The 25,576-nt window shown below is 36.7% G+C and overlaps 1 protein-coding gene and 1 pseudogene across 1 annotated transcript in view; one reads left to right on the top strand and one right to left on the bottom strand.

The window, feature by feature from the left end:
* Positions 1–25,576, top strand: part of PRIM2 (DNA primase subunit 2) — an 804,531-nt gene that overhangs the window by 580,145 nt on the left and 198,810 nt on the right. The gene's annotated exons all lie outside the window — the stretch shown is intronic.
* LOC119539222 lies at positions 12,377–12,614 on the bottom strand (annotated as a pseudogene).

Below are 25,576 nucleotides of genomic sequence, written 5' to 3'. Positions count from 1 at the left end.
CTTTTTTGAAAAAAGGAATAAATTAGAATCAATGAATTTAGATTACTCAAATTTATTAAAAATTTGGAAATATGGGATGAACTGTAAGAAAAACATCGCTAATTTGGTTTCTGTTGTCCACCATGAAAGCCTATTTCATTTCTCACTCTTCCTGTCTTGGAAAGGTATTAAATGCAGTGAGGAGCTTTTGGAAAGCAGCTGCAAACCAGGATATCCCACTTACTTGCCAATATTTTATGACCAAACAGATGTGTATGCAAATCACACCTGTTCTAATTCCAGAAGCTCTGCTTCAGTCAATCACTTTAAAATAACTTCTGTCTCTAAGACATAAAATGCACTAAAGAATGTCAAAGGCTGGACAATGAAGGTGTCAGCAGCTCCCCAACCAAGGGCATGGCTGAAACATATGGTCACATTTTCCATGCTTTCATGGGTCTCCAGGGAGCACTCAATGACAAATCAATGAAAACTTCTCATGGTTGGGAATGTGAGAAGCCCAGAGAATGTGCTGGGGGAACAATAAGGCACATCTTGTGCTGTGAATGCTTTTCTTTTGCTCTCCTGTTCAGAAAAATCCTGAAGGGTAATAGCCATGTGTGATATAGTAACAGCAGGTAAATCTTATTTTGAAAGTCAAACGCGTCCTCTTAGAAGATGAAAGGTAAAGGGCTTGGGACTTATTGTTTTATTATCTTAAAATACTTTCATATTTACCTGGCATAAACAAGGTATGATAACTCAGAAAAGCAAACTAACACTTTTTCTATAATGATATACTAAAAGGTAAAAATTTTCAGATTCTAGCCCACATTCTCAAATACCACTGTTTAATTGGATCCAGAGTGTTAAAAAATTCTGATAAGTTTTTTCCACAGAAAAAGAAATTGATTTTAAATTGATGTTGTGCATTTTGTTAGTTGGGTTCTGACATAAATCCTTGTCCTTTTCTTCTCTTTATATGGTCTCATGTTATTTCTGCTTGGTAAAAGCCAACTGTTGGTAATTGGCCAGAATTTACTGAGCCATGTTTGGAAACAGTATAACAATTATTTTTCATTGTGTTCCTTGCAGACATTTAATAGTTAATTTTTGATGACTGCAATGCTGACTCTGATGTGTCTGGCATTTTTATTCTATGCAGCCACTTGATGGTAGACCCTTCAGTAACAAGACTGATTATCTCACCAATAGTAACAGTTCTTAGTCATTAAGAGTTTCACATTATTTTAAGTCTCAGTTGTCCCTTCCCATATCACCACTGTAACCTCTTCTATATAAACGGAGAGCATGAGTAGATCTTACCACAGATATATTCCAGTTTTATTCATCAATCTTATCCTGATCTTTTATTGATAAGTATTCTACCTCACTTTTGGGGCCTCAATGTTTGCACCCAAGATGAAATCTCCATCAATAAGATTCTACTACATGTTCTTGAGATTTAAGGTATAAAATTCCAATTACCTTGGAAACAAATTTGTACAGAATGCAGTCTGAAAAACACTACAACTTCAGTTTTACAGCTTGGGAATTATTGTTATTCACCATGTGTACCTACATCTGCACAGGAAACAAAAGGCTCTATTTCCAAATCCCAAAACAGTTAGCAGAACTCCATAGAAACAATGATATTCTTGAAATCCAGCTGGATCTATTCTTCGTGCTTTCATTTCCAATAACAATGAGTGAGGCCAGTTCATTCCCTTTTTCTTTGGTACCTCATGTTTGGATCTGCTGACTGTGCCATACAGGCTGGGATGGAATTTGTAGGAGAAAAAGATGAAGCTACAGTGGTCAGTATAATGTTGATTTCATCACTGAAACTGTCAAAATTGCAGAGGACTGCTTTCAGAGGAGTCTTTTTAATCTATTTGCTTCTAGATAATTCTGCCTCCCTTCATTTTCAATTTTTCTGTCTCCTCCTCCCTCTCTCTTCACATACAAATCCCTTATTGCTATATATTTATGTAGTAAATAAATTTAAAATATAGCAGTTTCAGCAAATATTATTATGCAGTAATATTTGTGACATGTGCAAATTGGCAGCCATACAGGCCATTCACGATTCACTGAGTTTTCTGACATTTGAAAATGATTTGGGATTGATTGGTGCTAAGATACAAGACTCATTTGCCTATACTCTATATTTACCAGGATATAGGAAGTAGTAAAATACAACTGTACTTTGATATCCAAAAAATAGATGGAAAGGACACTATTTTGTAAATGTCTCAGACTGATTTTGGTGGTTTATTAATAGGGCTTGAAAGAGGGTGAGAATGCTCTAAGAAGATGAGCAGATGTATGCAAATGACGCTCCTGTCAATTACAGGAATGCAACATGCAAGATAGCTACTATGTAAGTCTCACTATTTTAATTGGAAAACCCAGTAGGAATGTTCTGTTTGCTACAACTCCAAGAAAGATAAACATACAGTTAACAAGAACATGAAAGTGGGAAAGCAGAAAATTCTGAGCTTGCCTCCAAATACTTGTCTCCTGAGTCCAAACTTGATATAACCCTTGAGTACCACAAGGTGCTCAGGATATTGAAACATTTAACATAAACCACCTCAGTATGGTGCTTTGTATATGAAACTAAGAGTATAGGCATACAATACAAAATTTGAAAAGTCCGATGTGGGATACAGTGAAAAGTAAATCTTCTATCTAATACACCAGCTCTAGCCACCCAGTACTCCTCCCCAGGGGTAATTATTGTTTTCTTCTCTATGTTTCCAGATAGTCTGGAACATATATACTGAACCTGCTTAATCCAGCCTCCTATTTAGGATGTTTTCAATCTTTTATTTTTATGCACAATGCTGTGGTGTGCTGGTTTGAAGCTATGTGCCCCAGAAAAGGCCATGTTCTTTTAATCCATTCCTGTAGGTGCAGACCTATTGTGGGTGAGACCTTTTGGTTAGGTTATTTCAATTAAGATGTGACCCACCCCATTCAAGGTGAGTCTTAATCCTTTTATTGGAGTCCTCTAGGAAGAGGATAAAGGACAGGAAAACCTAGAGAAATTTGGAGAGGGTTTACAGAGAAAAGCTAAAAGCCACCGGAGGAGTTGATAGAGCCACTGAAGCCAGAAGCTGAAAGCAATGGAACTCAGAGAGAAGGACCAGCAGACGCTGGCCATGTGCCTTGCTATCTGATAGAAGAATCCCAGATGCCAACAGCCTTTATTCAGAAAAGGTATAGTCCTGTTGATGCCTTAATTGAGACAATTTCATGACCTTAGCCTGTAAATCTCTTTCTAAACTAATAAATCCCCATTGTAAAAGCCAACCTATTTTGGGTATGTTGCATTCTGGCAGCTTTATCAAACCAAAACATGTGGAGAATCTCTTTGTATGTTTAGAACACTCTTTCCATAGATATCTGCATGGCTTATTTCTTCCTTTCATTCAGATATCTATTTAAAGGTCCTTACCAACCTTATTTAAATCATGTACTTACTACATCTTACCCTACTTAATTTTTTTTCACAGCATCTGCCACCATTTGACATATGTATTCATTTATTAATAGGCTCTATCCCAGACCAATATTAGCTTCATGAGACCATCTACTGTGTATGCTACTATATCCCAAGTGCCTAGAACAGTAGCTGGTATGCAGTTGCTGTTGAGTACTTATTAAGTTAATAGGTCATTTTGCACATTTGTGAGTACATTTGTAGGAAAAATTGACAAGAAGTGTAATTGCTGTGCCAAAGGGCATGGACATTTTAAATTTTGACACATATTGCCAAATAGCTTTCCCTAGAAGTTATAGAAATTTATACTTCCCTCAGGATGTATGACTGCCTATTGCCCGACACCTTCATGTATAGCATCAAACTTTTAAATATTTTCCAATCTGATATAACCTATGGTGTTCTAGTTTGCAAATGCTGCCAGGATGCAAAATACCAGAAATGGACTGGCTTTTATAAAGGGGGTTTATTTGGTTACACAGTTACAGTCTTAAGACCTTAAAGTGTCCATCAACAAAGGGTACCTTCACTGGAGAAAGACCATTGGCATCTGGAAAACCTCTGTCAGCTGGGAAGGTACGTGGCTGGTGTCTGCTTGCTCCCAGGTTAAATTTTGAAATGGCGTTCTCCAAAATGTCTGCATCAGCTTCCAACCGCTGTCTTCAAAATGTCTGTCTCAGCTCCAGCTAGCTACGAGCTCCTTCTGTCTGAGCTTTTATAGTGCTCCAGTGAACCAATCAAGGCCCACGCTGAATGGGTGGGGCCACACCTTCAAGGAAATTATCCAGAATTATCACCTACAAGTTGGGTGGGTCACATCTCCATGGACACAACCTAATCCAAAGGTTCCAACTTAATCAACACTAGTAAGTCTGCCCCCACAAGATTGCATCAAAGATCATGCCTTTTTCTGGGGGACATAATATATACAAACCAGCACATATGGTATCTCATTTTAGTTATAATTTGATTTTCTCTATTATGAATGATGTGTATACTGCCAGAAGTCTTTATCTGCTTATGATGATGAAAAATATATGAAGTATTATCATTTGAGCTTTCTCAAAGACCCCAAAATATTTTTACACTTATGCTCAGATACCAGAAGTTGTTTTTATATCTGCCCTGGACTCTATTGGTACATAGTGATTCCCAACAGCCTCTGTTATGTCCTTGCTCACTAACTCTGAAATCCATGACTTACATGTATTGAACACTGGCCATAAAATTAGGGATTAAACTTATTTCCTTTAATTGCAATCTCCATGTTTTTTCCCTCTTATGAAGATGTCTGTTTCTGAGATGTTTCCTGCTCCAGCCTTTAACTTCCAGGAAACATGGACATTTCCAGCCTCCAGAGAAAGCCCCTTTTCCTCCTACAATCATTAGTATCTTTTCCGTATAAGGGGTGCCTCACATCACTCTTGGTTGACCAGCTAATAAGCAAGTGTCTAAGTAAATTTTGATAGTTTCTTCTGACTTCTAGATATTTTATGAAAGAAGCTTTCTCTAATTTTCCTTTTAGCTCATGCCATGTAATGTTCTTCTACTTCCACAATTAAAGGTCATATTTGGGGACTCAGTCTGTACCACCAGGAATAGCAGTATCAAGCAAAAAATACCAAGGCTTTGAAATATAACTGGGTCTGAATAAAAGAATGATATCAGTCCATTCTTATTTAATTTTCTCCCTCCTACTTTTTGTCCCCCCCCCCCGCCCCCACACACACTTTAAAAATTTTTACATGTGCTAAACCTGTTTGTTTGGACCATCTCAGTTTTACTGGAAAGTGAAATATAAGTTTACTGTTGGAATTTATGCTTTGGCTTGCTAGGTGAAATCTAAACATACAACAGATTCCTCATAGCAAGGATAAAATAATGTTATGAAGGCGATCATCCTTACTGGAACCTCTTGCCACCACAACTCTAATCATATCAACACTTTTATAGTATCTTCTGCCCCCCACCAAAAAAGAAATGGAAGGCATGCATTATTTAACTCTTGAGAACCACACCAACAGCTTGAAAAATGATGCCGTTGTAAGAACACTGAAGCAAAGACATCAAAACAATTTTCAGGTCTTGTAAAAGCTTCTGTTATCTTATTTCTAACAGGAAGTCAAACGCACTATAGCATATGATTTTCCATTTTGAATGCCAGCCTAGGATCTTCTGAATTTTAGTTTGGTTTGTGCTTACAATTTTTGTTCTGTGACATTAGGTAATGTTTTCATTCCTTTCCTCTTTATTTGGGTTATGAGGAATCATTGTTAAAGACATATACATGATACTAATAAAATCCAGTATTAAAGCAATCTAGTAATATGTTGATCAAACAACAATAGACAAATCAAAGGAAAACCTTTTTTTCTAAAATTTCATTAAGTATCATATTTGGAAAATCTCTTATGAGATAGAAATGAGTTGGATGTATGTACATCCAACTGATCAGAGAGAAATGAAGTAATAATAAAGTATTTTTACTTTATAATTGTACAGGAAAATTTTTGCACTATTATGCATGTTGGATATAACCTTCATGAGAAAATTTAAAAACAAACAAGCAAAAGCCCTGTTTTTAAAAGCTAACATTGTAATGTTAGAGCTCAATGATTATGAAAAATTATAGTGGCTAAGAGAAGATAACCTTGACACTAGGATATAAAATCCCTGAAATGTTATGGATGACTATGTTGTATAAATGTAACTTAGAAACATCTTCTTGCTGAGATGTAATACTTGGGGGTCAGTGTAGTGGTAAAGTTTGGGAAAAAAATAGATATATCAACTAACCCTTCATTACTGTGTCTACCGGGGAGTCTCAGTATGTATTCTGTCGCATCAAGAGCAATTTCATCACTGAGTCAAAAAGCCTAAAGCATGCAGGAGATCAACCAAGTAGTGACAAAATTCTTAAAAAGAAGCATGAACTCTTGAACTCTTGTATATGAAGTTTTACATGTAATGTACTTAAAAAATATATTATTTCAAGATGAATTTTCCAAGCATATCAAGATATATATTTTTCAACATTTACTTGTTTTCCAAAAGCATTTGAGTTAATGAAGAAAATAAAAATGTTATTTTATAATCATCATCACATAAGATACACATAAAAATGAAAGAAAAGGAATAGATCAATAAGAAACTAATTGTTTTATTTATTTTTATGTGTAAAATATTTAAGTTTATTGGTGTATAATTGACATACAATAAACTGCACATATTTATAGTATAAACTTGGTAAGTTCTGAAATATGTGTGCATCTCTAAAACCATCAGCCTAATCAAGACAGTGAACATGTCCAATACCCACAAAACTTTTCTTTACACCTCTTTGTAATCTTTCCACTGCCCCACTGCATCCTCATTCCCAGAAAACTACTGCCCTGCTTTCTGTCACTACAGATTAGTTCATATTTTCTTGAGTTTTCTATAAATGGAATCATACAGTATGCAATATTTTTGTTTTCTTTCACTCAGCACAATCATTTTGATTATCATCCATGTTGCATTTATCAATAGTTCATTCCTTTCTTATTGCTGGGTGTACCATAGTTTGCTTATTCACCCATTGTTCCGGTTTGCTAATGCTGCTGTTATGCAAAATACCAGAAATAGATTGGCTTTTATAAAGGGGGTTTATTTGGGTACAAAGTTATAATCCTAAGACCATAAAAGTGTTCAAACCAAGACAAAAACATGAGTATACCTTCAGTGGAGAAAGGCCATTGGCATTCGGAAAACCTCTGTTAGCGCAGAAGGCATGTGTTTGGTGTCTGCTTGCTCCCCGGTTTGCTTTTCAAAATGACGTTCTCCAAAATGTCTCTAGGCTTAGCTTCTCAGGGCAAACTCTGGGCTAGTATCTCCAAAACATCAGCAAAAGTCTGCTTTCAACGGCCATCTCCAAAATGTCTCTCTTAGCTGCTGCAGTGAGTTCCTTCTGTCTAAGCTCTTATAGGGCTCCACTAATCAAGACCCATGCTGAATGGGCAGGGCCACACCTCCATGGAAATAATCTAATCAAAGGTATTACCCACAGTTGGGTGGGTCACATCTCCATGGGAACAGCCTAATCCAAAGATTCCAACCTAATCAACACTAATATGTCTACCCCACAAGATTGCATTGAAGAACATGTTGCTTTGGGGACATAATACATCCAAACCAGCACACCCATTATCACACATTTGGGTTGTTTCCAGCTTTTTACTATTATAAATATAGCTATTATGAACATTTGTGTATAAGTCTTTATGTGGACATATGCTTTCTTTTCTTTTGGGAAAATACCTAGGAGTGAAATGAGGGTGCTATATGGTGCATCTATATTTAACTTTTTAATAAATTACCAAATTGTTTTCCAAAGTGGTTGCAAAGTGGTGGTAATAACCACCAGCAGTGCATGAGAGTTCCAGTTCCTCTACATCCTCTCCAACAGTTGATATTGTCAGTCTTTTTAATTTTAGACATTCTAATAGGTAGGTAGGGGTATCAAATGGTAGTTTTGATTTGCATATTCCTAATGACTAATGATGGTGAGCATCTTTTTCATGTGCTTGTCATCTATGAAAATGTCTGTCATCTTTGATGAAGTGTCTGTTCAACTCTTTTGCCCATTTTAAAAATGGGCTGTTCTCTCTTTCTCTCTCTCAACATTTTATTGTAGTAACATATATACAACTCAGAATTTCCCATTTTAACACACTTTCAAGTGTACAATTCAGTAACAGTAATTACATTCACAATATTGTGCTCACATCATCACCATCCATTACCAAGACCTTTCCATCACCTCAAACAAAATCTCTGTACCCATTAATCAATAACTCCTTCCCCAGCTTCACCCGGTCCCTGGTAATTTATAATCTATTATCTGTCTCTATGAAATTTGCATCTTCTCAATATTTTGTATAAGCAAGATCCTACAATATTTGCCTTTTTGTGTCTGGCTTATTTCACTCAACATGATATCTTCGAGGTTCATCCATGTTGTAGCATATATCAGAACTTCATTCCTCTTTGCAGCAGAATAATATTCCATTTTGTATATATACCACATTTTGTTTATCCATTCATCTGTTCAGAGACTACTTGGGTTGCTACTACTTTAATGCCTCTGTAAATATTGTTGTACAAGTATCTTTTTGAATCCCTGCTTTCAATTCTTTTGGGTGAATCCCCAGAAGTGGGATTGCTGACTCATAAGGTAATTCTATTTTCAACTTCTGAGGAACCATCAAACTGATTCCCACAGTGGCTGTACCATTTTACAATGCCACCAGTAATGCATAAGGGTTCCTACTTCTCTGTATCCTTGCCAACACTTATTCTTTTCTGCTTCTTACAAATAGTATCCATGCTGGTTGTGTGAAGTGGGAATTTTATTATTGAGTTTTGAAAGATTTTTATATATTGTGGATAAAAGTTCTTTATTGAATATATGCTTTGCAGATATATTCTCCCAGTTTTCAGTTTGTTTTTACATTCTTTTAATATTGTCTTTCTAAGAACAGAAATCTGCCACCATTCTTATTTGTTCACCTATAAGTAACATGATTTTTCCCTTTGGCTGATTTTAAGTTTTTTTCTTTGTTCTAGTTTGCTAATGCTGCAGAATGCAAAACACCAGAGATGGATAGGTTTTTATAAAACGGGGGTTTATTTCGCTACACAGTTACAGTCTTAAGGCCACGAAGCGTCCAAGGCAACACATCAGCAATTGGGCACTTCACTGTAGGATGGCCAACGTTGTCTGGAAAACCTCTGCTAGCTAGGAAGGCAGCCGGCGTCCGCTCCAATGCTCTGGCCTCAAAATGGCTTTCTCCCAGGACATTCCTCTCCAGCAAGCTTGCTCCTCTTCAAAACATCACTCTCAGCTGCACTCAGTTCCCTCTCTTTGAGTCAGCTCATTTATATAGCTCCACTGATCAAGGCCCACCCTGAATGGGCGGGGCCACGCCTCCATGGGAACATCTCCTCAAAATCATCACCCATAGTGGGTGGGGCACATTCCAAGCAAATCTAACCAGCACCAAAACTTCTGCCCCACAAGACTATAAAGATAATGGCATTTGGGGAACACAATATGTTCAAACCGGCACACTCTTTTTCATTGGTTTTGAGAAACTTGATTATGATATGCCTTACTGTAGTTTTCTTCATGTTCCTTAGCTTGGGTTTGTTGAGATTCTTGGATCTGTGGGTTTATCATTTTTATCAAATTTGGAATTTTTTCTGCCGTTACTTTTTCAAATATATTTTCTGTTTTCCCCTCTCTGTTCTCTTTTTGGGGACTCCAATTATATGTATATTAGACCAGTTGGAGTTGTCCCACAGCTCACTGATTCCTGTTTCATTTTCTAAAAATCTCTTTTCTCTCTGTGTTTTATTTTGGAAAGTTTCTATTGCTATATCTTCAAGTTCACTGATTTTTTCTTCTGAAATATGTAATCTGCTTTTAATCCCATCCAGTGTATTTTTCAACTCCAGCATTGTAGTTTTCATCTATGAACATTTGATTTGGATCTTATTTTATATCTTCAGTATCTCTACTTAACTTTTGCTCTGTCTTGGGCTTATTGTTCCCCACCACTAAGGCAAGCACTTCATTCTACCCATTGCTTCATGAATTATGAGGCTTTTGGGCCTGGCTTGTGTGGACAAGACACTATTCCCAGGTTTGCATGAGCCCCTGACTCTTGTCCTGCTAATCCTTTCACATGATTCTTTCCCTGGCTTCCAGCAGTTTCCTCACATGTAGTGCTAATCAGTACTCTGATGAATACTCAAGCACTACCCTATGCAGATACCTGGAGTTCTCTATCCATGCAGCTCTGTCTGTATGATGTTCTTTCCTATGAACTCTAGTCTCTGGTCTTCCTGGACTCTCAACGATGTCTTGTGAACTTGAGTTCACTGGGCCCTGCCTGGGTCCCCCTCCCAGTACCAAGGCATGGAAGCTCTCTCAAGAGGTAAGCTGGGACAATCCTAGAGCTCACCTCATTTATTTCCTGTCTCTCAGGGATCACTGTCCTTCATTCCTTACATCCGGTGTCTTGGAAACCTTGCTTCATTTATTTTGTTGGGTTTTGTTGTTGTTATTTTCGGTAGAAGTGTTACTTCATCTTGGCTGGAAGCAGAGGTCTCCAAAAGTGTGTAATTTAAAAATTTCTAAATTCTAGTTTTTGAAAAGAATCAGTAATATTTTAAAGATGTAAATAAGGAGAAAGGTGAGTGTGACATTTCTGTTTACATGGAGAATTTATCCTGAGGTGCAATGGTAAGAATTTGGGCTTTCCTTTAATTTGTTTCGATGCTGAAATAATTATTATTTAATATGTGGTAAGCCTTCTAGATATGGACACCATATTATATTTTAATTAACCAGATTCCTGCCTTGAAGTCCTTGAGATCAAATGACAAAAAGATATATCATATTGAAACTCAAATATAGAATTAAAATATAACTGGGCAGGGATAGCTAATGTGGAAATGCCACTGTGCTGAAATTGTAACCTCTTTTTAAAACTTTCTTTAGAAGAGAAAGTCAAGCTACAAATTAATAATGAAAGGAATGACTATTGGGAGTTACAGTTATAAGAGGAGATAAAGTATGTATATCTCACAATTGCAATGTTGTGGGATGATGATACAGAAATAGAAAAGATGAGATGCATTATATAATAACTTCCTGAGGTGACTTGGCAGGAATTATTATCTCAGTTTTAAAGATAGCTACACCGAAGTCTTGTGAGAAAAAAACAGATTATTTAAAGACATACTTTCCCTGACTGCTCTAAGTAGAGCTGACCCTACCTTCCCTGGTGCCCCTAAATTATACCTTGTTCATGCAACTATGAGACCACACTCAACTAAGCCAACAGTTCACATGATTATCTCCCTTACCACAATGCATAGATTTATCACATGGGAAAAATACATGTTTGGAGGATGTTTTGGATTGAATTCTGTTCCTCAAAAGGATACATTTAAGTCCTAATCCCCAAATACCTCAGAATATGACCTAATTTGGAAATAGGGTCATTATAGATGAAGTTAAGCAAGTTAAGTTGAGGTCATACTGGAGTAGGGTAAACCCTTAATCTAATATGACTTGTGTTCTTATAAGAGGAAATGTGGACACAGAGAGAGATAGAGATAGAGACAGAAATAGAGAGAGAGATAGAGATAGAGATAGAGATATATTGAGAGAGTAGAGAATGCCCTATGATGACTGAGGCAGAGAATGCCATGGATTGCTGTCAACCATCAGAAGCTAAGAAGAGGCAAGGAGACATGCTCTTCTATGGACTTCAGAGGAAGCATGACCCTGCCAACATGTTGATTTCAAACTTCTAGCCTCCAGAACTGAGACAATAAACTTCTGCTGTTTTACCCCCAGTGTGTGGCACTTGTTAAGGCAGTCCTAGCAAACTAAGACAAAAGGGGTACAATTTAACCTGGAGGTGGTAGCTACCTCAGTGAGGGGGCACTCAGAGTATGTGTGTTTATACTTTTGAGCTATGTAATATTTTTGTGGTTTTGATACTGTTTCAAAACTGCACTGTATCTTACCCATCTCTGAATTTCTGTTACTCAGCATAGCTTGCTACATACAGTAAATTGTCAGTAAATAAGTGTATAATAAATGAATAAATGGGTACTCTGAATTTTTGGAAGAATTGTGACTTCATATTTCATAAAGTGAGTTAGAGGAAATATCTGTAAAGAAGGCAGGAGTCAGCAAGTCTTTTTTTTTTTTTTTTTTTGGCTATACACCTGCCTTTATTGGGGAGCAGCAGGTGGGATGCCTCCAAAACAGTGAAAAGGTTAATTCACAAAAGCAGGGAGTCAGAGAATTGCCTAGTTGATACTCTTGGGAGCTTAAATGTAGATGCTAACCCAGAGCAGCAGAAAGAGTACTCCAAAGCCCAGGAAGGGAGAGGCCACCAAGGAGATGAGGAGCTATTTGTAGATATCCTGAGTGTACTGGTGGAGGTTGCCTCCTAAATGAAGAATGAGACAATGAAGAACACTTCAATGGCCAATAGCACCACTGTCAGATGGAGAAAACAGCTGGGTTCACTGGGCTGCCGTATCTGCTTATGGCCTTGAGCTCCATTTTGCTGGGCACAGGGTAGCTGCTGCTCCACTCAGAAAGTCTTTTTGATTCCTGTTTCAAAACACATCCTAAATCTAACCACTTTACCACCTCCATCCCTGCTACCCTGCTTGAAGTTACCATGACCTCACCTTCCCCTAGCACACAGTTGCCTTGCTCCTACTCTTGCCCTTCAACAATCTGTTCTTTATATAGCAGTGAGAGTGATTTTTAAGTGTATCATATAACTCCCCTGGTTAGAACTTTTTGATGTTTTCCTATCAACTGAAAATAAATTCTAAACTCTCTCATGGCTTACCAGGTCCAACAGAGTATGATGCTATCACTACAACTCTTTCCTCTTCTCTCACGGTCTCCTCCTACTCACTCTACTTATATTGACCTTGATGTTCCCTAAACACTGAGAGTGTTGCTTTGCTATCCCCTCTACTTGAAATGTCTTGTCCCATTTTATCCTGAAGTGATTTGAATAACTGTATCTCTAATGGAACAAACATATGAAGTGTCCAATAGACTCCTCTGAAAGACAACACACATTTGGATATATACATTGTAGGTTGTTGAAGAAACAGTCACAGTGACTTCTAGTTATGACTCTTAGAGTAGAATAGTTTGGAAATAAGATTGTTTTACTATAATCCTGCAACAGGGATAGTCTGTTGTTGAGGAGATGTTCCATGTCTCATGACTGCCTTGGAAGGCTGGTGTGACTGTTTGAACCATGAATTACCCAGCATCTGTACTGGTAGAACAAGCATCTGTCATTCCTTCTGTCTCCCTCAGTGTGTTGTCACTTCCACAGTCGGCAATTTCCAGCTTGAATGAGCCTCCTTAGGGATACAGCACCTAACCTTCCCTCCAAGGTCAATTGCAGTTCACTTGACAGGAACAGAGCTATTACAGCGACGATACACAATTTGTTTTTCACTCTGAACCATTTTACACCATTAATATGGGCATTGCTATTTGCTAGAATAAGAGGCTGTGTTCAGAGAGAAAAACATGAAAAATGACCTGGGGAGAAATGGGATCTTTATAACAAAGATATATATCAATGCAAGAACTTATTAAAAACACACCATTTATAATGCACAAATTGTAGTCATTGCAATGCCATCATTGTTATTCTGCACGGCTTCTCCAGACTTTCAAAGGAGACTGGTGTACTCAGACAGTGTCTTTTGTCAATGAAGGATTTTTCTTTTTATGTTGCAGTACCATAGGATTTGTTCGTCTGTTTGGTTCAAAGGGCTGCACTTCTGTTCATCCCTGTTTTTACCAATTTCCCTTCTATCTTGTCTTTTCTAAGCTGGGTAAAGGAGTTAATTTTTTTTTCCTTTCTGGAAATAAACCAAACAGAAATTATCTTTATGCTTGAGGGAATTTAAAACTCCCATAAAAATATTAATAAAAATATAATCACTGTAGAATCTGTGTAAAAATCAATTTAGTTTTATATAAGAGTATCTTGACACCTTGTTGGCTAAGAGTACTATGCAATTGTATAATACTTGGGAAGATGATGCATTCTACCCTGGGTGGATTTTTTATAAATCTACATGTAGAGTTTTGCAAATATTTGGCTTCTCTTTTTCAGGGTAGAAATAGCCACTGAGGCATCATTAGAACCAGTTCAACCAACATGCTGATAATCGTGAACAAACAGCAGTAGATAGACTATGCTGGTGACTAAGAATGAGAAGTGGTATTGCTTAATTTGAATGTAACATCTGTGCTAGTGGCAGTGTGACAGGCCTAGCAAATAGCAGTAAACAGAGGGAAGACATTATATGGTATAAACAGAGCTATGGATACTGCTTCAATCTTTTATTATATGCCCATAAACTGAGGAAGTAATACAACTAGTGGCAGTACTTTCTAGGGACGAATACTTAATTCACAGAGCTCAAGTCTGGCAAGGTATTAGATGTTGTATATTTTGTGGATTGGGGCAATGGGAGAATATATGTGGGGTGTGTGTGTCAATTTGGCATGGCAAGGGGATAATCTAGTGCAGTGGTTTTTGTATTAAAATGCTTATTGTCTTTCTCATGTTGCAGCCAAATATTGAGTTTGACCCATCTCAATCTGCCACCATATAATGGGTTACAACTCAAAAAGTAGGAAATTGCAAATCTGCTCCACCCAAATCATTGCTTATTATTATTTTTTAATCTTAGACCCCCTTCTTGTTGAGGCAGGGTTTTTTTTTTTTTTTTTTTTTTTTTTTTAAGTAATGTGTGTTCAGAAGATGAAGAATTACCATTTTCACATAGGATCAACTCTGAAGACTTTTTGGATTAACTGAAGTGAAATTCAGTAAGAATTTGGGAAAGTTTTACCTCCCCAGGGAAGTTCTGAAATTAGGCAGTAGGCTGATTAGTGTTGGAGATGCTGGGGAGGAGAGAGTCATTTGTTTCTAGGGGCTGATATTGTTGAATGTAGGCAAGATGCTAGTCTACCCAGTCAACCTTCCTTTTCAGCATACCTGTGTTTGTCTGGCTCCAAGACTTGCTGCTCTCCTTCTGGTGCCCACCCTTTCCCTGACTAATAGCTCTAAGCAGCCTCATACTCCACTGGGGAGAAGAGGGCTGACCAAAATCAGGGTAACTGACCCCCAGAAATTTCAGAGGAGATGGTTGCTATGCTTTCATGATAACTTTGAGTTATTCTTCTCTCCCCACCCCATATTATATTTGACAAAGAAGAAATTTTTGAATCACCTCTATGTACTAAGCATGGTGTTAAGCCTCCAAGTACAAAGACCTAGTCTCTGTACTTCAATAGCTTCCATCCTAAGGAAGGGGAAAGGGGGTAGAATAGTGTGTATGTTTTCCACATGAGGAAGGAGTGGTTCATTCAGGAGAGGTTAGAGGGAGGAATCAATAGAGCATCACAGAAAAGCCAACAGTTGAACTTGGAGCTTGAATGATAAAAAGTCTGCCAAATGTGATTGGACAATAAGAACCTTCCAAGCGGAGGGAGCAACCTGAATAAAGGCAGGAAGTCATGAAAAGATTTACAGAGTTCAGAAAATAGATTCTGGCTATAAGGAAGATTATGTAGGTTTGTGGTAGGGAGAAGGCAGGAGATGAGCATGGAAAATTAGGTAGTATCTAAATTTTAAAAGACCTTGGAGTACAGGGCTAGATGGTGTTCTCTAGACCATGGAGAGTTTTAAGCAGGGCAGTATTAGAGTGTTAGAGAACACACTGTGTGTAGAGAGTGGATTGACTGGAATTAGGGAGATCAGATTGGGGTTTGTGGAACGGTCAGGGCTAGGGGGATACCATCATCAAGGCAATGGGAATGGAGAGAAGCTGCCAGAAAAATGCCCGAGATAGAATTGTCAGGACTTGGTGGATCTAAAAAGGAAGAACAGCTGGTGGAGTTTGCATACCTGCAAAACTTTAGAACTGGAGACGGTGTGAAAAAAAGGTTAGGAAATATATATCTTCAGTTGAGATATGAGAAGAGACTTCTATGATCATTTTTACCTAAAAACAATTAGATTTATACCATATAAACTCTTGAGTTCTCAATGCAGTGGTGGAGAAGGATGCCTAGTTCCCCCTGTATCCAAAATTTGTACCAGTTCCCAAAATTATATAGGAGAGTAACCAGTATCATAGTGAAACTCATGAAGCAAATTAAAGTCAAAGTTAAATATTATTTAAACTTGGTTTTTATATGGATTTTTTTCATTTATATGTACATTTAAATTAACCAAAATTATTATTTCAATAAATAGTAACCAAAAACCATATTTTGAAGAGTCCTCCATCTACCCCTTACCTATCACAAATCAACTGTAATTTGACTTACATGCTTTAAAAAAGTTGAATTTAAAAAAGTTGAATATTAAAGCACTTAAATCTTTTAAATGTCCAATTGAGAAAGAGGTGTAAGTTACTGAAAATGCTTTCCAGGAATCATGGGGATGAAACATGCTTTCCAAGTTCCAAATTAAAACAAAAACAAAAAAACTCTCTTTAAATTCTGAAAACTCTTTTTTCTGATTTTCATGAGTTTCTGAATCCTGCAGATTCTCTTTGAGATGTAGAAGTTAAAACTTTATGATGTCTTTTTCTCAGTCTTAATTAAAACAACATAAAGTTTCATTTTGTTATTGCTTTAAGACACACACATTCTCTTTTGGAATAGCATTTTATTTCTTGCTGAGTGATTTCTCTCATAGGTCTTCATAAAAGCAAAGCATGAAAAACAAATTTTTTCAGCATTGGTCTGGCAATATTATAAAAAGTCATGCATTTTATTGGTTAATAAAATTTCCGCAACAGTTATAATACCCAGGTACCTAGACTTGGAAGTTCTTTCTATTCTTCTTTTTATTTCTCTGTTTCTATCTTTTTTCATTCACTAAATATTTATTGAGCACTTATTATGCACCAAGACTATGTTGTCTTCCTTTCTTTCATCCTCTTTGCCTGCATTTTCCTCATTGCCAGTTCCTTTCCATTTTATCAGGCAAAAAATGCTGGTGATAAAAATGGCAAATAAAACATGATCTTTGCCTTCAAGTTTATGGACTATAAACACATGCAGGTTGCTCACGCTTGTGATTCTTATAATTTCTTTGTGGTCATGTGAAATGTATTAATTTTTAAGATTAGACTATTAAAGGGGATTGTAGAAAGAGATTCTGAATATAAAAATCTGTGAATTCTTGTTCCATTTAAACTAGCAAAAACCACATTCTCTCTTTGCTTAGTACTTCTCAAAGAAAGAAAATTGATTCTCTCAACTATAATTTCAAAAGAATGCAATTTACTTAAGTTACAAGTTTTCTCTGAAGGAGTTTTTTTTTTTGTTTTCAGGATACCAGAAAGTTAAGTCTCATAAGTGACTTAAAAAAGAAAGGGATTATGTTATCAAAGCTCTTATCAAAGATCTTTGGATTTAGTAGAGCACAGAGAAATAATGAATAAATTCTACTTGTACTTGTGATTCCAATGTGTTCTTTCATTCATTCATTTAATTTACAGCTCTTGAGATCCAGTGTGCTTATGTTTGAGACACTATTCTAGGCACTAAGACATATTCTATGCTACCAAGATGCTTACAGTTTAGAAAGCATAACTTGAAAAAGTAGATGTTACATAGGGATATGTAGGAGTGTATCTCATTGTGAAACTTGTATCACCAGTGTTTAAATATAAAAATATTGGTTGGCAAAGATATACCTTTCACTTTAAACCAAAAATCACTATATTTATTCTTTTGCCTAGTTTTTAAAAATATTATCATTTACATTTTTAAAAAGTAGTTCTGAAAAAACATGCTATGTTAAATACATTATTTTTGTATGTTTTTAATTATTAAATTCCTACTTAAATATCTTTATTGTCAACTGGCTATAGTAAGTTTTACAACTTTGGATCAGTCTGATAGAGCATGACTGAAATGTTAATTCTTCTGTGTGTTTAATGACCCCAGTACCTGAAAGACCGTTTTATGTCTATTTAAGTTGATCAATTTTAAGTCAGTTTAAATAGACAAAATGTTGGGATTTTTCCTGGATTTAATCAATCATCATTTGCTGTGCTAAGAGATATGAAGTGGAATATTTTCTAAGAAAATATGTTACCAAAACTTAAATAAGAGCCAATAAAAATAGAAATATTAACAAAGAAATCACAAATTTATCCATATAAAAGGCATCTGAGCCAGAAGCATTTAAGTGCAATTTCTGCTGAAAGTAGAGAGCAAATAATTATATGTATTGTTCTATAGTAGAGAAAACGTTGGAAGGCTTTCCAATTCTGAGAGGCTTATGAATCAATAATACCAAAACTGAGCAAAGATATCACCAAAAGGGGAAAATTACAAGCCTATTTTATTACTGAACATAAGCCCAAATTCATTAAATTAAATGTTAGCAAATCAAATATGCTTAATGTTAAAACATCTTGAACATTGTCATTAAAATCAGAAATCAGTACTGTTCAGCATTGTACATGTAGCCCTAGCCAATGAATAGAACAAGAAGTAGATTGATGAGTATATCAAAGACTCAAAGAAACAAAAATGTATGACAATTACAAAGGAAGAGAGAAAAAAAAAAAAACTCAGCATTTTCAGACGTGATAATTTTCTACCAAAAAGTGCAACCCCAAATTATTAGGGTTTATGAAAGAATCAGGAAGGATAGTCTGTCTTTAGATCAACATACAAAAATTAATATACTTCAAAGACATCATTTAGAAATATAACTAATGAGAAAGGATGTCCTTGATCATAGCTAAAGAAAAAAACTTAGAAAATCTAAGAATAAATTTAACAGAAATATGAAGTTTCTATGTATTAGTTTCCTATTGCCACTTAACAAATTACTACAAATATAGTGGTTTAAAGCAACACAAATTTATCAGCTTATGACTCTGGAGGTCAAAATTCCAAAATGAGTTGTCAGGGCTGCATACTTTCTGGAGGCTTTCAGGGAGAATCTGTTTCGTTGCTCCTTCCAGCTTCTAGAGGCTGCCTGCATTTGTTGGCTCATGGTCCCTTTCTCCATCTTCAAAGCAGCAGTCATGTCATCTGACTTTTGTTTCTTCTACTCAGGCTCCTCTGCCTCCTTCTTCCATCTTTTAAGGACCCTTGTGATTACATTGGGCCCACTTGGATAATCTAGGATAATTTCCCAATCTCCAAATCTTTAACTAAATCCTGAAAAGTCCTTGTTTCCATGTAAGGTAACATATTCCCTGGAATTGGGGATTACAGTGTGGAAATGTATGGAAGCCCATTATGCAAGCAATCGCCATCTATGTGAAAAAAATAGGGCTATTACAATGTAGTGGTTAAAATATCTAGCTCTGAAGTCAGAATCCAAGTCCACCACTTAAATTTACTTATTTTGTGATCTTAAAACAATGTAATCTCTAAGTTATTTTTTCCTTATATATAAAATCGTAATTATTCTTCATTCTTCAGAAAGTGATTGCAGAAAATAATAGGGTAATCCTTATAAAGTGTTTAGCACAATTTGATAATTTAAGAAACCATTGATAATTGATAATTTAATAAATAAGAACAGTATGCGATGACAAAGAATATCTATGGGACAATAAAGAATTCTTGGCAAAAAGTGATGCTTATCAATATAAAATTTCAATAGAATTGGAAGATGAAGTTCAGGAAATATCAAAATATAAAATAAAAAACAATAAAGGGAAACTATGAGCTAAAAGTCAGGGACATAGAGGAAATTTCAGAAATCCCAACATATGATAATAAGCATTCCAGAGAGAGAGAATAACAAAAAAAAACTCAACAGGAAAGTTATAAAAAGAATAAAAGCATATAGTTTCCCTTAGCTAAAGAATGACAAGTTTCTTCAAATGGAAGAGGACTATTGAAAGCTGTGTAAAATGAATGTATTAGACAGGCATCTGATTTCTGAAGGGAAATATTAAATGCTGGAAAGCAGAGGAATGTAATGTTGAAAAATTTGAAAGAAAATGAATTTCAACCTAAACTTCGATACCTAGGCAAACTAGTACTCAAGCATGAAGGGGAAATACATGTTCAGACATGAAAGGACATAAAAGGTTTACCTGCCATGTACTCTTCCTTAATGAAGCTGTCAACTGAGAAATAAACTAAGTTACATGGCAACAAAGAGGTTCATTTAGGGTCTTAGAGTTGCAAATTGGGGAGCACATCGCCAGGTAGCAACCCAAATTGTGTTCCATCTTGCTACTTCCAAGCAAGGGTTTTTAAAGAAAAAGATTATGTAAATAGTTTGTGATTGGTAGATATTCAAGGTGCTCCAAACATCCTTCAGTTTAAGTAGTTTACTAATTTCTTTATCTTGTGATTTGTTATTGGTGCCCAGACAACCTTAGGGTTTTGAGGAACATTGTTGCTTGTGGCTATGCATACTTCAGCAGTTTGTGATATCTGGCTGAGATTTGCAAAACAGTAACCTCCAGAATGGCCTCCTGACTCCATTTTAAGTCTCTTAGCCATAGTACTTCTATTTTGTTTTATTTCTTTTCACAAAGCAAACTGTAAAGAAGAGGACATGAGATCTGGGAATTAAAGGAAGCAACTCAAGAGAGAAATGCAGACCTTTCAGAATGAAACCTGCCAATCAGGCCTAGAGAATAATCAATACAAGTTTGAACAGGAGGATAGAGAATGTGTTGATTCACTATCTCTAGTGTTTTGCCCTAATTTGCATGGCCCAAAATGGCTCACCACCATGTTTACATTTCAGTTAGCAAAAAGGGAAAAGGGAAAGGGAGGGCTACCCTGTAAGTACCCAAATTTTCTCACATTAGTTCTTCTTATGTCCTATTGGCCAGAACTTAGGTACATCTAGCTGAAAGAGAAGCGCAGGCTTCTGACCTTGTATTCTACCTACTCTTGAATACTATTATTAAATGCTTACTATGTGTCAGGCACTGTGATACCTTCTAAATTGACTTATTTCATTTTATCCCCTAAACAATCATATGAAGTTTTATTCCCATTCTGAAAAAAAAAAAAAAATAGGGACACAGAAAGTTTAATTAATTTCCTTAAGGTCTCATAGTTTGTAAGTGAAAGAGCCAGGACTAGAACGCACGTCTGTATGACTCAGGTGTTCACAATCTTGACGGCTAAGCTACATTTCCTTCATTACTACTGGCAACCAATGTGATAAACAATGGTTCTAGGCCACAGCTGAGGATGTGCTGCACCACTGCCCTGCATTGTCTTACTGGGAACTATGGTCTCCTGAGTGGATATAAAGAGACATTGATATAAAAGTTCCTTTGGATAAGAGTTCCCACATAGAACAGGGTGGAGATAGAATGACTTCCAGGCTGTGTGGGATGTAATTGCAGTTTCAAATGTACAAATTGAGGGTGGCTGGAAGCTTTTACCTGTCTTGTCTCTAGACTTCATTCCAAAGCTAATTATTATTCAGGTCCATTTATCTGCTTATTTAGAGATAATTTGTTTCTGAAATTGGAAAATCTTTCAATGATATTTTGTACTTTTTATTTAAATTCTGCCATAACTTTGCGCCTTTTTCTGTTTTCATGGGTTTTTAAATTAGAAGGTGGGGGAAGGTGAATCAGACCCAGTTTGCTTCCTGCCACCAAACTTGGAAATTGACCCAGGGTCAGTCTCTGTGTTGTTAACGGAGCAGCCATTAAGAGAAGGACAGAGCAATGGCTACTTTATATTTTTGGCAGGTCTGAACAGATAAAATTTGCATCAAGGAGGGGAAAAATTAAAAAAAGAAAAGGAAAGAAAAAATGACTCAAAACTGTTGAGCATGTGCTTTCGCAAAGAACGACTCTTTCTTTGCCTTATGAAGAGGCCTGCATGTGTTTGGGTATTTTGGAGAGCAAGTGTTTCAGCAGTTGGGAAAATAAAAGGGTGTGGTTGAAACTCACCTGGTGGGGAAAGTTTGAAAGGTGCTAGCTCGAATTGTCCTCCTGGTATTAGAAGGTTTTGGAGTTTCAGAAGCCCATTCTTCAGATATAAAACATCAAATACCAACTACTGACTGTACAGATGAGGCCCTCCAAGACTTTATTTTAAAGCAAATTAATCTGATTTAGGGAAATGCAGTGTTTGGGAGAAAGAGATAAATCTCATTTAATAAATAGTGCCTGTGGGCATAGAGTGAGATTTCCCTCTGGGAAGGTCCCCTGGGTTGGGGGTGGAAAGGAAAGAAGGAGGTACTTTGGCATAAAAGTGCAGAGAAATAGAATGCACTGGTATGTGACCAGGCAAGGATGCCTGAGAAGGTTTATGTATTTGGATGCTTTTCCTTTGGACTATGAGAAAAGTCGTGCTTACCATACAGTTTTCAATTTTCTCTTCCTATGCATAATTCTCTTTAACAACTCTTGAGTAAAGTGTGTGATAGTATTGTTAAGAATAAAGCAAGAGTAAAGGGAAATGCGACTTGTCCCATATCAGTTCTTGAGAGACACAGCAAAGGAAGAATTTCAAATTCAGGAGTGTCAGGCAAGTGCAGTCCACACTGGTGCTCTAAGTGTCAGGGGAGCCCCCGATGGTGACTGAAACCTGTGGAAAAGAATGCAGGAAGGATTCACAAAAAACTAACCACTTTCTCTCCCCATTTAACAGGAGGTGATCCTTCCCATGGGGGAGGGTGATGATGGGGTGCACTTTGATATAAAGTGCTTATTTGTGTGTTTTTTGCCTTATTGTGATTTTATGACCAGTATCCTAGTTAGATTAAAAGATAATAAATGGTTTCTTCTGATAATCATGACCACCAAATCTTGTGTAGGTAAAATGTTAGTTGTTTTGTGCATATTCTGTACAAAGAAATACATTTAAAAGAGGTTTTGTATAAGCATATTTGTACACAGAATAAATTTTCATATGTCCTTTTACAATTACAATTCTGTTTAAAAACCATTATACTTAGATGAGCATTTATACTGCAATTCGAGGATAATGATGTATACACAGCATATACCATGCCTGCTGAAAATCAGGCTTGGAGAGAGTTTGTAAATAATTAAATAGGCTTCATAATATAGGCAGTGGAGCATCTGCAATCTCTTTCTTCTTTTTTGGATTGCACAATTTAAGATGTGTTTTACCATCTTTCCTGTTTTTTTTTTTTTTCAAAACCACCCAGTAAGGGACAACTTAAAATCTGAAACGTGTTATCCCCCTGACTGCTTTGTTTTGCCCTTCTGACTTCCCCTGCATAAGGTTCTGCAAGAAAGTTTATTCTCATGATCAAGACACACTGGTTCTCTTGAGAACTCATGCTCAGGCATCACCTCTTATTAGTGCCCCTGCTGTATATGGTTACTTGGCTCCATTGAAAGTAATCTTATGCTTTTTCTGGTTACGGTTGTTGCATAGAAGTGAAGATAGTGAAGGTCTTAGAGTCATTTTATGTTCCAATTTTATTTGTTTCCTGAGTTTAGAAATCTCTGGGTCTTGGTTACCCTTAGAATCCATATTATAGTTTAAAGGTGTTCATCAGATGACGTGACTAAAAATCTTAGCAATTCATGCTTGTTGAAAGAACAGGTTTTCTTCTGATTAAGGAAATCCATGTGCACAGTGGCAAAGGGCTTGCCTTAGTCACCACATCTGGGCCTTGGATAGGAGGTAATGGGTTGCAGCCATCAACATCTTTCCCATGTGCCTTTCCAGGTCAATAGCTCTTCTGGAAAAGGGGTTGCGAGGTTTTCTCGCTTGAAGATATGGGCTTCCCAGTCTTGGACAATGTGTAGAACTATGAATCCATGCTGAAAACTGGAGTGAGATAGTCACCTGCCCTATTAGTCCTACCCTAAACCAGTAGTTTTTGATCTTTGCAGGGACAGAGAACACAGGGATGATGGTACCTCTTCTAGAGTCCCTTGCTAGTTTGGATCCTGTGGAGTTCAAGGTTATCGCAGCACATATGCTCTCTTGGGCATCGATAAGGAAGAGGGTTTCACAGTGGTTCTGTTGTAAAGTAACATATTTCCATTTTGCAGGCCAATTAAAATTGGAATGATTAACTGAGAGCAAATGATGGGCTTTGAGTTTTTTGGGGAAAGCGAGGCTAGGGGCTGTAACAAATGATCCTAAAATCTCTGTGACAAAACAATAAAAAATCATTTTCACGTACACAAAGTCCAGTGGGGTAGAGAGAGATTTGTAGCAGAAAACAGCCCTAGACAATATGTAAATGAATGGGAATGGCTGTATACCAGTAGAACTTTATGTGTAAAAACAGGTGGTGGGCTGGATTTGGCTGCGAGGCTGAAGTCTGCAGACCCTGTACTAGAGGCTCTTGTGTGAAAGATATTTATGATTCAGATATAGATGCAGCATATATTACTTCCACTCTCATTCTGTTGGCCAGATTCCATTCACACAGTCTTAGCCTAACTGCAAGAAAGCTAAAAATATAGTTCAGCTGGATGCCCAGAAGAAGAGAAAAAGGACACTGTGGACCCCAGTCTCTGCTACAGTCTTCAGTAGCTTAATGTGAATTGGCTTCTCCAGGCAATCCAGAAGCTTCTAATGATTCAGCCTTATGGATAGAAGTTGGATAATTTGAAGTGATATATATTTTCTACTGTGGTTTTGTTTGAAAAACCACTACAATTACAAAGTTCCCAGAAAAGAGTCATTCCACAATGAAGACTTTGAGAATCCTATTTCATTCATTGTCTTGGTCCTGGTATTTCACAGAACTGAGGGAAAACTGCTTGAAGTTAAAAGGGAAGTAGGTGGGTGCTGCCCCACTCCTCCTGAAGCAGGAGAGGGTCCCACAGTGACAGCTTTTATCAGAGACTCAGCCTGAGGGGGCCTGGGAGAGAGTGAGTCCTCAGCAGCCATCTCTCCTGCGGCTTTTTGAATGGGGTTGGAAGACCCCTGTTTTTATTGTTTTTATGCCTTATAATAGGTAAATCTCCAAAAACAAAGAGTATATTTTATTTCTCTGCAAAGGATTTTCCCTCTTTATCTCTCTTTTAGCCACATCTATAATATCTATGTGTTTTACAATATAAATGTGTTTTGAATTTAATAAGCTAATAATTAAGTAAGACATAGAGACATAGAGTATATGCCCAGTGCTTTTCAAATGCAATCTAAGTTTGCCTTGAGCTATTAAAGGGATATTTTAAAATTTATTAATATGCTCTTTTCTCTTACCTTTGGGGACTAGACCTTCCCCAAATTGATTCAAGACCAAGTTGCCCATATGAAGAGTGTAATAGTTACAGGAAGAATACAAATGGAAAGAATAAGATAATGGTGAACTCTTGACATGCAAAATAGAATTTTTCAACAAGTTTTGAGAACCATGGAGAAACTATTTTTTTAAATTCATTTATCTCTTTTTGTAAAATATCTAATAACCAAATATGAAAGACTTTTGTACATAGAATTCTCCTGTAGTTTAACATTTTCATCAATGATAGAAAATCCTGGGTCTTGTATCTTGAGGC

Source organism: Choloepus didactylus, chromosome 7, assembly GCF_015220235.1.
Source record: "Choloepus didactylus isolate mChoDid1 chromosome 7, mChoDid1.pri, whole genome shotgun sequence".
NCBI classification, from domain to species: Eukaryota; Metazoa; Chordata; class Mammalia; order Pilosa; family Megalonychidae; genus Choloepus; species Choloepus didactylus.
Note: the sequence above shows the minus strand (reverse complement) of the source record. Positions and strands in the feature narration are given on the sequence as shown.